Source organism: Piliocolobus tephrosceles, chromosome 5 (genome assembly GCF_002776525.5).
Source record: "Piliocolobus tephrosceles isolate RC106 chromosome 5, ASM277652v3, whole genome shotgun sequence".
NCBI classification, from domain to species: Eukaryota; Metazoa; Chordata; class Mammalia; order Primates; family Cercopithecidae; genus Piliocolobus; species Piliocolobus tephrosceles.
In genome coordinates this window covers 135,403,959-135,416,545 of record NC_045438.1, presented here as the reverse complement: position 1 = coordinate 135,416,545, position 12,587 = coordinate 135,403,959, and the positions used below count along the sequence as shown (strand labels likewise).

The following is a 12,587-nucleotide window of genomic DNA, read 5'->3' as shown; positions in this document are numbered from 1 at the left end:
TTGAGACGGAGTCTCACTCTGTCACCCAGGCTGGAGTACAGTGGCGCAATCTCAGATCACTGCAAGTTCCGCCTCCCAGGTTCACTCCTACCTCAGCCTCCCGAGTAGCTGGGACTACAGGCGCCCGCCACCATGCCCGGCTAAGTTTTTATATTTTTAGTAGAGATGGGGTTTCACCGTGTTAGCAAGGATGGTCTCGATCTCCTGACTCCCAAAGTGCTGGGATTACAGGCGTGAGCCACCACGCCCAGTCTTTTTTTTTTTTTTTTTTTTGATATAGAGTCTTGCTCTGTTGCTCAGGCTGGAGTGCAGTGGCAGTATCTCAGCTCACTGCAACCTCTGCCTCCCAGGCTCAAGCAATTCTCCTGCCTCAGCCTGAGGCAGGAGATCGAGACCAGCCTGGCCAACATAGTGAAACCCCGTCTCTACTAAAAATACAAAAAATTAGCCGGGCATGGTGGTGGGTACCTGTAATCCCAGCCACTCAGGAGGCTGAGGATTACAGGTGCCTGCCACCACGTCCGGCTAATTTTTGTATTTTAGTAGAGACAGGGTTTTGCCATGTTGGCCAGGCTGATCTAGAACTCCTGACCTCAGGTGATCAGCCCAGGACGGCCTCCCAAAAGTCCTGGGATTACAGGCATGAGCCACTGTGCTGGACCTGTGTTACTTATTTTAAAAAGAGGGCAAATTGGCTGGGTGCGGTGGCTCACATCTGTAATCCCAGCACTTTGGGAGGCCGAGGTGGGCAGATCACAAGGTCAGGAGATCGAGACCATCCTGCCTAACACAGTGAAACCCCATCTCTACTAAAAATACAAAAAATTAGCCGGGCGAGGTGGCGAGTGCCTGTAGTCTCAGCTACTCGGGAGGCTGAGGCATGAGAATGGCGTGAACCTGGGAGGCGGAGCCTGCAGTGAGCCGAGATTGCGCCAATGCACTCCAGCCTGGGCAACAGAGCGAGACTCTGTCTCAAAAAAAAAAAAAAAAGGGTAAATTATTAGTGTTGGTGTGGTATAATGTGAAATATATTTGATCTTTGTTCCTGTTCCCGTCACAGAACTCCTAACACTTGGAATTTCCAGAGTGATGAGTGTCTTTTATTTTTTTTGAGACGGAGTCTTGCTCTTGTCACCCAGGTTGGAGTGCAATGGCATGATCTCGGCTCACTGCAACCTTCACCTCCGGGGTTGAAGCAATTGTCCTGCTTCAGCCTCCCGAGTGCTGGGATTACAGATGTGTACCCCCACGCCAGGCTAATTTTTATAGTTTTAGTAGAGACGGGCTTTCATCATATTGGCCAGGCTGGTCTCGAACTCCTGACCTCGTGATCCGCCTGCCTCAGCCTCCTAAAGTGCTGGGATTACAGGTGTAACCCACCTCGCCCGGCTGCTGTTTTATTTTTTAACTTTTTTTTTTTTTTTTTTACTCGAATAGAAACAGGCAAATTACTATGTTGTCAGACTGGTTTTGAACTCTTGGGCTCAAGTGATCCTCCTGCCTCTGCTTCCCAAAGTGTTGGGCCACAGTGCCAGGCCAGGAGTGTCTTTTATTATTCATAATGAGCTCTTTAGGATCACACCAGAGTTTATGCTAATAAGATGAGTTAGGGTGAGGCCCCTAAGTAGCCTCAGGATAGGGTTGGTCACCAGAAAGACCAAGGTATTAAAGGAGTAGATTTGGAATTTTCAGCCTCACCCACCAACTTCCAGGAAAAGTAGTGGTGTTTGAAGATTAAGCTTTATAAAAACTCCTTTTTTGGCTGGGAACGGTGGCTCATGCCTATAATCCCAGCACTCTGGGAGGCTGAGGCAGTTGAATGACAAGGTCAGGAGTTTGAGACCAGCCTGGCCAACATAGTGAAACCCCTGTCTCTACTAAAAATACAAAAATTAGCCAGGCATGGTGGCGCACCCCTGTAGTCCCAGCTACTCGGGAGGCTGAGGCAGGAGAATCGCTTGAACCCAGGAGGCAGAGGTTGTGATGAGCCGAGATCAGGCCACTGCATTCCAGCCTGGGCAACAGAGTACAACTGCCTCTCAAAAGGAAAAAAAAAAAAAGAACTGATGGGCTGGCAGGGTACTGACACTTAGAGGTGCTGGGAGGGTGGTTCCCAGATGGGCCATGGAAGCGCCAAGTCTCTTCCTCCCCAAAGCTCACTCTATGCATCTTTTAAATCTAGCTATTCATCTATATCTTTTATAATATCCTTTATAATTAAGTGATAAATGTGTTTCCCTGAGTTCTGTTAGCAATCCTAGCAAATTATGAAGCCAAGGAGGGGGTTGTGGGAACCCTGATTTATAGCGGGTTTGTCAGAAGCACAGATCACAGCCTTAGTCTTGGAATTGGCATCTAAAGTGGGGGGCAGTCTTTTGGGACTCAGCCCTCCACCTGTGGAATCTGATACCATCTTCATGTAGCTAGTGTCTGAACTGAATCGAATAGGACACTCAGTGTTTGCTGGATAACTGCTTGGTGTATGGGGAAAAAGTCCCACACATCTGGTCACAAGTGTTTTGTGTTGTGTGAGCAGACAGGGAGGGTCTTCAGGGATTATAGAAATTTAATCATCCTGAGCAATTGGCTTGTTTTACAGCCTCCTGCCCTGCAGCCTCTTTTTTCCTAAACCCTGTGTTGAATGCAGTCACCTGGTTGGTTAAAACTGGCTCCTGGCAGACCCCAGCAACTTGTAGATAAACCCGAGTGAAAGTGCCTCATTACCATGCTGAAGTCTCCATCCCGGGAGGAGCTGTGGCTTCATTCTCATAGCATGTGACCTGTGTGTGGGCGTGATGATTCACTGTGTTTCCACAACTGGCACTGGTCCTCTACAGGCAATGAGGCACTCTCTCCCCTCCCCATCGCCCCCTAAAATCCTCCTGTCACTTCTCTCCGGGGGACACTGCTTTGGAGAAGCCTCCCAGTGCTCTTCTTACTTGTGACGAGAAATTGAACTCCTATTAATTAAAACCTGCCTTGTGGAGAGTCATTTGTTATTTGCCAGGCAAACAAACCCTGTTTTTTTTCAGGTAACAAGAGTATGGTGGAAGAAAACAGTTTAGGTCAGGCACTGTGGTGCATGCCTGTAATTCCAGCACTTTGGGAGGCCGAGGCAGGTGGGAGGAACACTTGAGCCCAGGTGTTGGAGACCAGCCTGGGCAACATAGTGAGACACCCCCAACTCCACCCCCTTAAAAAAAAAAAAAGAGGTAATCCCAGCACTTTGGGAGGCTGAGGTGGGCGGATCATCTGAGGTCAAGAGTTGGAGACCAGCCTGGGCAACATGGTGAAACCCCGTCTCTATTCAAAATGTAAACAAATTAGCCAAGCATGGTGTAGGCGCCTATAATCCCAGCTGCTCAGAAGGCTGAGGCAGGAGAATTGCTTGAACCCGGGAGGTGGAGGTTGCAGTGAGCCAAGATCCTGCCATTGCACTCCAGCCTGGGTGACAGATCGAAACTCAGTGTCAAAAAAAAAAAAAAAAAAAAAAGAGGCCGGCCGTGGTGGCTCACACCTGTAATCCTAACACTTTGGGAGGCCGAAGTGGGTGGATTACCTGAGGTCAGGAGTTCGAAACCAGCCTGGCCAACATGGTGAAACCCCATCTCTATTAAAAATACAAAAATTAGCCGGCTGGGGTGGCACGGGCCTGTAATCCCAGCTACTCGGGAGGCTGAGGCAGGAATTGCTTGAACCTAGGAGGTAGAGGTTGCTGTGAGTTGAGATTCTGCCACTGCACTCCAGCCTGGGTGACAGGGTGGGACTTTGTCTCAAAAAAAAAAAAAAAAAAAAAAGTTTGTTTACAGTTGTATAAGGAAGTAGTGAGTCTGTGAGGTTTGTTGAGGCTCAGAAATTAATACTCCAAAATATGCTGACATGCTGAACTGAAGAAGAAACTTCAAGGTTTCCCTGACCTCTCTTCTCAACCGGCTCTCCCACAAGCCAGGATGAGTTGTTCTCTGAAGTTCCTTTATCTGCTTCAAGTCCAGACATATCACAAATAACAATTGTTTTCTCTTCCCCTCCCTGTAAGATCAGGAATGGAATCACACCTGAGCAGGTCCTTTCCCAGGAGAGTCTGTCTCTCAGGCTCATTCAAATTCCACAGAGAACTATTCAAAAATTAATCTCTATCTCTGGGCCCATTTATTCTCCCTAGTAATCCCCTATGGCCCCTCAATAGAATTCCTATTCCCTATCCCATAACCTGTTTTGCCAGGATGGTAAATAAGCTCCTGAACTCTGTTGTGGATTGGTTGATCACTCTGTGGTTCTCTCTGTGTACACATTAATCCATTTATATGCCTCTTCTCCAATGTATCTTTTTTTTTTTCTAGACTCTCATTCTGTCGACAAGGCTGGAGTGCAATGGCACAATCTCAGCTCACTGCAATCTCCACCTCCTGGGCTCACATGATTCTCCTGTCTCAGCCTCCCGAGTAACTGGGATTACAAGTACACGCCACTGCGCCCAGCTAATTTTTGTATTTTCACCATGTTTCCAGGCTGGTTTTGAACTCCTGACCTCAGGTGATCCACCTGACTTGACCTCCCAAAGTGCTGGAATTACAGGTGTGAGCCACCATGCCCAGCCTGCATCTGTCTTTGTGAGTTGATTTTCCAGCCAACCTTCAGAGGGCGAAAGGGAAGTTTTCCTTTGACCCAGACAGGTTCATTATAGCTATTCTATGTAGTTTTCTACTTAAGTATTTCATAATTTCAAAAGAGAAGAAGAGAAGGGAGAAAACTGTTTTACGCTTTCAATGTGAAGGCCTGGCACTTTTAAGGAATAACAGCTTCTGTGGCCAGACTTTCAGTGTCAGTGTAGACTTTCCCTGGAGAAGTCCAGCCAGATGGGCAGACTGGGCAGATGCTTATACTGATTAGCTGGATTTAGCTAATGGGCAGAGCTGTCACAATGCACTGATTGAAATGGTGCAAAAAAAAAAAAAAGTACACTTCTTTTTTTTTTGGTACAGGATCTGGCTCTGTTGCCCATGCTGGAATACAGTGGCTTGATCTTGGCTCACTGTAACCTCCATTTCCTGGACTCATGCCATCCTCTCACTTCAGCCTTCTGAGAAGCTGGGACTACAGGAATGCACCACCACACCCAGCTAATTTTTGTATTTTTTGTAGAGATGGGGTTTCACCATGTTAACTAGGCTGGTCTTGTAACTGCCCAGTATGTTTACTTTGCCCGGTGCCTAGACAGATTTCTCAAGACAGAGGAATTGCAATAGAGAAAGAGTAATTCACGCAGAGCCTGCTGTGTGGGGGACTAGAGTTTTATTATTACTCAAATCAGTCTGCCTGAGAATTTGGGGAGCAGAGTTTGTTTTTGTTGTTGTTGTTTTGTTCTGTTTTTTGAGACGGAGTCTCTCTCTGTCGCCCAGGCTGGAGTGCAATGGCAAAATCTTGGCTCACTGCAACCTTCACCTCCCAGGTTCAAGTGATTCTCCTGCCTCAGCCTCAGTAGCTGGGATTGCAGGCCTGTGCCACCATGCCCGGCTGATTTTTGTATTTTTAGAGACGGGGTTTCACCATGTTGGCCAGGCTGGTCTTGAACTCCTGACCTCAGGTGATACACCTGCCTCAGCCTCCCAAAGTGCTGCGATTACAGGCACGAGCCACCTCGCCCAGCCTGGGGAGCAGAGTTTTTAAGGACAACTTGGTGGGTCAGGGGAAGCCAGTGAGCCAGCAGTGCTGACTGGTCAGATCATAGGGAGTCTAAACTGTCTTCTTGTGCTGAATCAGTTCCTGGGTGGGGGCCATAAGATCAGATGAGCCAGTTAATCAATCTGGTGGGGCCAGCTGATCCATCAAGTACAGGGTCTGCAAAATGTCTCAAGCACTGATCTTAGGAGATGTTTAGGGAGGATCAGAATCTTGTAGCCTTCACCTGCATGACTCCTAAACCATAATTTATTTCTTTCTGTTTTTTTTTTTCTTGAGACAGAGTTTCGTTCTTGTTGTCCAGGCTAGAGTGCAATGGCGCAATCTCAGCTCACTGCAAAATTTCTGCCTCTGGGGTTCAAGCGATTCTCCTGTCTCAGCCTACTGAGTAGCTGGGATTACAGGCACATGCCACCACGCCCAGCTACTTTTTGTATCTTTAGTAGAGACGGGGTTTCATGATATTGGTCAGGCTGGTCTCGAACTCCTCAGGTGATCCGCCCGCCTCTGCCTCCCAAAGTGCTCGGATTATAGGCGTGACCCACTGCACCCGGCCATAAGTGTTTCTTATATTGAATTTGCAACTTGTATAAAAATGAACCAAGACACTGTGAAGTACAGTCACTGTTTTTTTTTTTCTTTTTGTGACTAATTTTTCTTAAGGAGCAGTGATCAGGGAAAGGAAGATGTTTCCCTAGAACTCCTCTAGAGGGCGTATCTTCCCTGGATCTTTGACATTGATTTTCGGAGTGGTAATGGATCTTACACAAGGAGTGGCCATCCCCTAGGAGGCCTGTCCACGCAGATGGAGGGTGTGGTGGTGCTGAGTGATGTCTCCCTGGCAGCTTGGACTGGAGACCCTAGAGGGAGGTCTTCATGTCCAAAGGCAGGGATCTGGAAGAAGGGGAATATGTGTGCACAGACTGCCCCCTGCCCTTTTTTTTTTCTTTTAAGATAGGATCTCAGTCTGTCACCCAGGGTGAAGTACAGTGGTGTAATCATTACTCACTGCAGCCTTGACCTCCCAGGCTCAGGTGATCCTCCCACTTCAGCCTCCCGAGTAGCTGGGACTACACCTATGTGCCACCATGCCTGGCTAATTTTTTGTATTTTTTGTAGAGACAGGGTTTCCCCATGTTGCCCAGGCTGGTCTCGAACTCCTGGGCTCAAGCAATCCGTCTGCTTTGGCCTCCCAAAGTGCTGGGACTACAGGCATGAGCTACTGTGCCTGGTCTAGATGGAATTTTACTCTTGTTGAATTGGAGTTTTTTTTTGAGATGGAGTTTTACTCTTGTTGCCCAGGTTGGGGTCCAGTGACACAATCTCGGCTCACCGCAACCTCTGCCTCCTAGGTTCTAGCAATTCTCCTGTCTCAGCCTCCTGAGTAGCTGGGATTACAGGCATGTACCACCATGTCTGGGTAATTTTGTATTTTTAGTAGAGATGGGGTTTCTCCATGCTGGTCAGGCCAGTCTCGAACTGCCCACCTCAGGTGATCTGCCAGCCTCAGCCTCACAAAATGCTGGGATTACAGATTACAGGCATGAGCCACCATGCCTGGCAATTTTTTTTTTTTTTTTTTTTTTTTAGGCGGAGTTTTGCTCTTGTTGCCCAGGCTGGAGTGGAATGGTGTGATCTTGGCTCACTGCAACCTCCGCCTCCTGGGTTCAAGCAATTCTCCTGCCTCAGCCTACCAAGTAGCTGGGATTACAGGCACCCACCACCACGCCCAGCCAATTTTTGTATTTTTAGTAGATATGGGGTTTCACCATTTTGGCCAGGCTGGTCTTGAATTCCTGACCTCAGGTGATCCACTTGCCTCGGCCTCTCAAAGTGCTGAGATTACGGGTGTGAGCCACCACACCGGGCCTAGACTCCCATTTTTATTTAACATCTTCCATTTCTCATCAAAGAAATGATAATAAAATATAGAAAAGCACAATTCTTTATTTTAACGCCACCTCTAGCTCACTTAAATGACCAGTTATTTCCAAGTCTGGATCTGAAAATTTCTATTATGAGAGACTCTCCAGGACCTTCATTCAGTTCCGCGTGTAGTCATGACATTGTGTGATATTGGCACATGGTTGGAAATAACACTTGTGTAGCAGTTTGAGATGAAATACAGGCGATGCCTGGCTTCTGAAAGTGCCTGCAGGCCTGATGTTATACAAGCATTCTCAGCCCAACTTGCCTCCCCTCCTATTTCTATCTCTGCCTTTAGCTGGATATTTGAATAGTTCAGGGGAAGAAAGGGGTAAAGATGAGATGGCAAAAGACACCCCAGCCGCTGGGCCCAGGGTTCATGTCTGTAATCCCAGCACTTTGGGAGGCTGAGGTGGGTGGATCGCTGAGGTCAGGAGTTTGAGACTAGCCTAGACAACATGGCAAAACCCCGTCTCTATAAAAAATACAAAATTTAGCTGGGCATGGGGTGCAGGCCTGTAGTCCCAGCTATTTGGGGGGGCTGAAGCAGGAGAATAGCTTGAACATGCAAGGTGGAGTCTGCAGTGAGCCGAGATTGCACCACTGCACTCCAGCCTGGGTGACAAAGTGAGACCCTGGCTAAAAACAAACACAGAAAAATATGTCATTACGTGTTTTTGAAAGCAAATGTGCTATAAAACTGCTTTGATCTGAATGTCCCCCAAAATTCATATGTTGATATTTAATCTCAGCTTTGGTGGTATTAAGAGGTGAGGTTGTTTGGGCAGTAATTAAGTCATGAGGCCTCCACTCTCATGAATGAATTAGTGCCTTATTCATTGAGGGAAAGGGCTGCAGGGGACTAGCTTTGGCCCTTTTTTGTCCTTCCACCATGTGAGGAACACAACATCTCCTCTGGAGATCATCTCTGGAGGATGCAGCAACAAGGCTCTATGTGAAGAAACCAGGTCCCTCACCAGACACTGTATCTGCTGGCACCTTGATCTTTCACTTCCTAACCCTTCAGCTCTGTAAGAAACACATTTTTGTTGTTTATTAATTACTCTGTCGCAGGTATTTTGTTATAGTAGCACAGACAAATAATGTTTTATTTTATGTTTACAACCCATAAGGAGGAAAATTCTGGATTTGGAATCTATCTTGGCAAGATAATATACAGATATGATTATAAGAAAATCAGTGAGGTCATAAACAGTAGCTTACCAACATAGGTTAGTATACAAATATAACTTCACATAACAAATATAGTTGACTTGAAGTAAACAAACACAACTTACTATAGCATTCTGATAAATGTAGTTTCCTATAACAAATAATCAAAGCCTTAAGATTCAGGTTACAGTTTTCAGAGTTAGTAGTAGCCAATTACTGCCAGGTGTAGTTGCTCAAACTTGTAATCCCAGCACTTTGGGAGGCCGAGGCAGGAGGACTGTCTGAGCCCAGGAGTTTGAGACCAGCCTGAGCAACATGGTGATACCCTGTCTCTATTTTATTTTATCAAAAGTTTTAAAATATTGGCCGGGAGCAGTGGCTCACCCTTGTAATCTCAGCACTTTGGGAGGCTGAGGCAGGCAGATCACTTGAGATCAGGAGTTCCAGACCATCCTAGCCAACATGGTGAAACCTCATCCCTACTAAAAATACAAAAATTGGCCTGGCATGGTGGTGCGCACCTGTAATCCCAGCCACTCAGGAGACGGAGTCAGAGAGTCGTTTGAACCTGGGAGGCAGAGGATGCAGTGAGCCCAGATCGCACCACTGCACTCCAGCCTGGGTGATAGAGTGAGACCCTGTCTTAAAATAAATAAATAAAATATTATTTAAAAAAAGAAGTAGCCTATCTCAGAGGCTATGTGACTTTATCACAGTTTTAAAAATGGAATGGTAAGCCAGTCGTGGTGGCTCACGCCTATAATCCCAGCACTTTGGGAGGTTAAGGCGGGCAGATCACGAGGTCAGGAGTTCGAGACCAGCCTGGCCAATACGGTAAAACCCCGTTTCCACTAAAAATGCCAGAATTAGGTGGGCATGGTGGTGGATGTCTGTAATCCCAGCTACTCAGGAGGCTGAGGCAGGAGAATCGCTTGAACCCGGGAGGCAGAGGTTGCAGTGAGCTGAGATCGCGCCACTGCACTCCAGCCTGGGAGACAGAGCAAGACTCCGTCTCCAAAAAATAAAAAAGTAAAAAAACGGAATGGTAGTTACCTTTACTAGAGACTGAGCATACATAAAAGTAATCTTGGCCGGGCGCAGTGGCTCACGCCTGTAATCCCAGCACTTTGGGAGGCCGAGGCGGGCGGATCACAAGGTCAGGAGATCGAGACCACGGTGAAACCCCGTCTCTACTAAAAATACAAAAAACTAGCCAGGCGTGGTGGCGGACACCTGTAGTCCCAGCTACTCAGGAGGCTGAGGCAGGAGAATGGCATAAACCCGGGAGGCGAAGCTTGCAGTGAGCCGTGATTGCGCCACTGCACTCCAGCCTGGGCAACAGAGCCAGACTCCGTCTCAAAAAAAAAAAAAAAGTAATCTTAAATAGCTTTTTTGCCTTTGGCCAAATGTCGTTTCCTTGTGATCTGGAGTCTACCATGACTATAACTGTATCTGTACCTATATGAATACCTGTACCTGTATCTATACCTACATAAGACTTCATCAAAGTTCTCATCTTGCAATGTTTCCTGTTAAATATCATCATGACTACTTGTAAGCTATTTGAATCAAGGCTGAGTTACAGCCTTTTAAGTCTTTGAATAATTTTTTTTTTTTTTTAGATGGAGTTTTGCCCTCATTGCCCAGGCTGGAGTGCAATGGCACGATCTCAGCTCACCACAACATCCGCCTCATGGGTTCAAGCAATTCTCCTGCCTCAGCCTCCTGAGTAGCTGGAATTACAGGCACACGCCACAATGCCTGGCTAATTTTTTTATATTTTTAGTAGAGACGGGGTGCCACCATGTTGGCCAGCCTGGTCTGGAACTCCTGACCTCAAGTGGTCCTCCTGCCTTGGCCTCCCAGAGTGCTGGGATTATAGGCATGATCCACCATGCCTGGCATTTTTTTTTTTTTAAGAGCACAAATCCATGTTTATTTATTGACTTTTCTTTTTTCTTTTTTTTTTTTTTTTGAGACTCAGCCTCGCTCTGTCACCCAGGCTAGAGTACAGTGGCGCGATCTCGGCTCACTGCAACCTCTGCCTCCTGGGCTCATGTAGTTCTCTGCCTTAGCCTCCCAAGTAGCTGGGATTACAGGTGCCCGCCACCACACCCAGTATTTTTGTATTTTTAGTAGAGATGGGGTTTCACCATTTTGGTCAGGCTGGTCTTGAACTCCTGACCTCGTGATTCACCCGCCTCAGCCTCCCAAAGTGCTGGGATGACAGGAGTGAGCCACTGCACCCGGCCTATTGACTTTTCATTAGTTTAAATCCTTGAGGGGTAGAGCATCGCTCGGATTCTGTGTCCAATAGCCTTAGTGGGAAGATTGCTTCGGAATTCGGCACCAACCATGCCACTGTTTCCGTGGGCCTGAGTTACCTTTCCCCAGATTACTCTGGTTTTATTTGGTTTGCTGCCAGGAGTCACTGTGTTGTTCTTTGCTTTGTATACATAAACGCATCTCTTGCCCCAATAGAATTCTGTTTCATCTCGGGCATAAACACCTTCAATTTTAAAAAGAGCTGTGTGCTCCCTCTGGTTCTGGAGACCCCGCTTATAGCCGCCAAAAATGGTCTTGGACCACAGCTTTCCAGACATAGTTCCTTTTAGAAGTCCTTTTCCCAGCAGGCCTCCACAGGAGTCAAGATGGTAGGAAGAGCTTTTTTTTTTTTAAATTAATTATTTATTTATTTTTATATTTTTTGAGACAGAGTTTCACTCTTGTTGCCCAGGCTGGAGTGCAATGGTGCAATCTTGGCTTACTGCAACCTTCGCCTTACAGGTTCAAGCAATTCTCCTGCCTCAGCCTCCTGAGTAGCTGGGATTACAGGCGGCTGCCACCATGCCTGGCTAATTTGTTTTTTTTGAGACAGAGTCTCGTTTTGTCGCCCAGGCTGGAGTACAGTGGTGCTCTCTGGGCTCACGGGCTCACTGCAAGCTCCGCCTCCCAGGTTCACACCATTCTCCTGCCTCAGCCTCCCGGGTAGCTGGGACTACAGGCACCCACCACCACGCCCAGCTAATTTTTTGTATTTTTGGTAGAGACGGGGTTCACCATGTTGGCCAGGCTGGTCTCAAAACTCCTGACCTCAGGTGATCCGCCCGCCTCAGCCTCCCAAAGTGCTGGATTACAGGTGTGAGCCACAGCGCCAGGCCAAGCCTGTGGTTCTTCTATTCTCAACAAATGGCATGGTTTGACGGGGAAGGGCATACTCCTTCCTTCAGGGCTCTCCCTGAAATGTGGATACATTACTTCCATTTGTGCTCTATTGGCCAGAGCACCGTCCATTGCCATACCTAGTCCCAAGAGAGGCTGGGAATTGAGGTCTTTTTTGGTGGCCCTGTGTCTTGCAAAAAAATCGAGGGTTCATTAAGAAGAAAAGATTGGAGAAACAATACTGGGGGGGAAACTAACAGCCTCTATCAAAGGCTCAGTGTCACTATCAATATCATGCTCAGCTGTGAGAGGCTGGACCAAGGTTGAGTGCCTGAGCCACAGCACCCTGTGTGGGCAGGACGCCCCTGGGCAGGCCTGTAGCACTTGAGGTGGCCCAGCAGGAAACCGTGCCCTGTGGGGCTCTCTATAGCAGATGGTGGCAAACTGCATGATGCACAAGAAAAGGAGTGTTTACTCCTTTTCCCCATGTTGCCCAGGCTGGTCTTGAACTCCTGGGCTCACTCCAGCACAGACTTTGTCCCTGTAAAGCTTCACCCTTCCCTATCCTGGAAGTAGGGAATCCCACCAACTGACAGATTTGAAGGAGACTCCTGCTCCTATCCTGAGGGTAAAGCCTTCGTGGTCTG

The 12,587-nt window shown here is 47.5% G+C and overlaps 1 pseudogene; it reads right to left on the bottom strand.

Moving 5' to 3' along the window:
- Positions 1–11,048: 11,048 nt before the first annotated feature.
- Positions 11,049–11,437, bottom strand: LOC111542892 (annotated as a pseudogene).
- Positions 11,438–12,587: the final 1,150 nt, after the last annotated feature.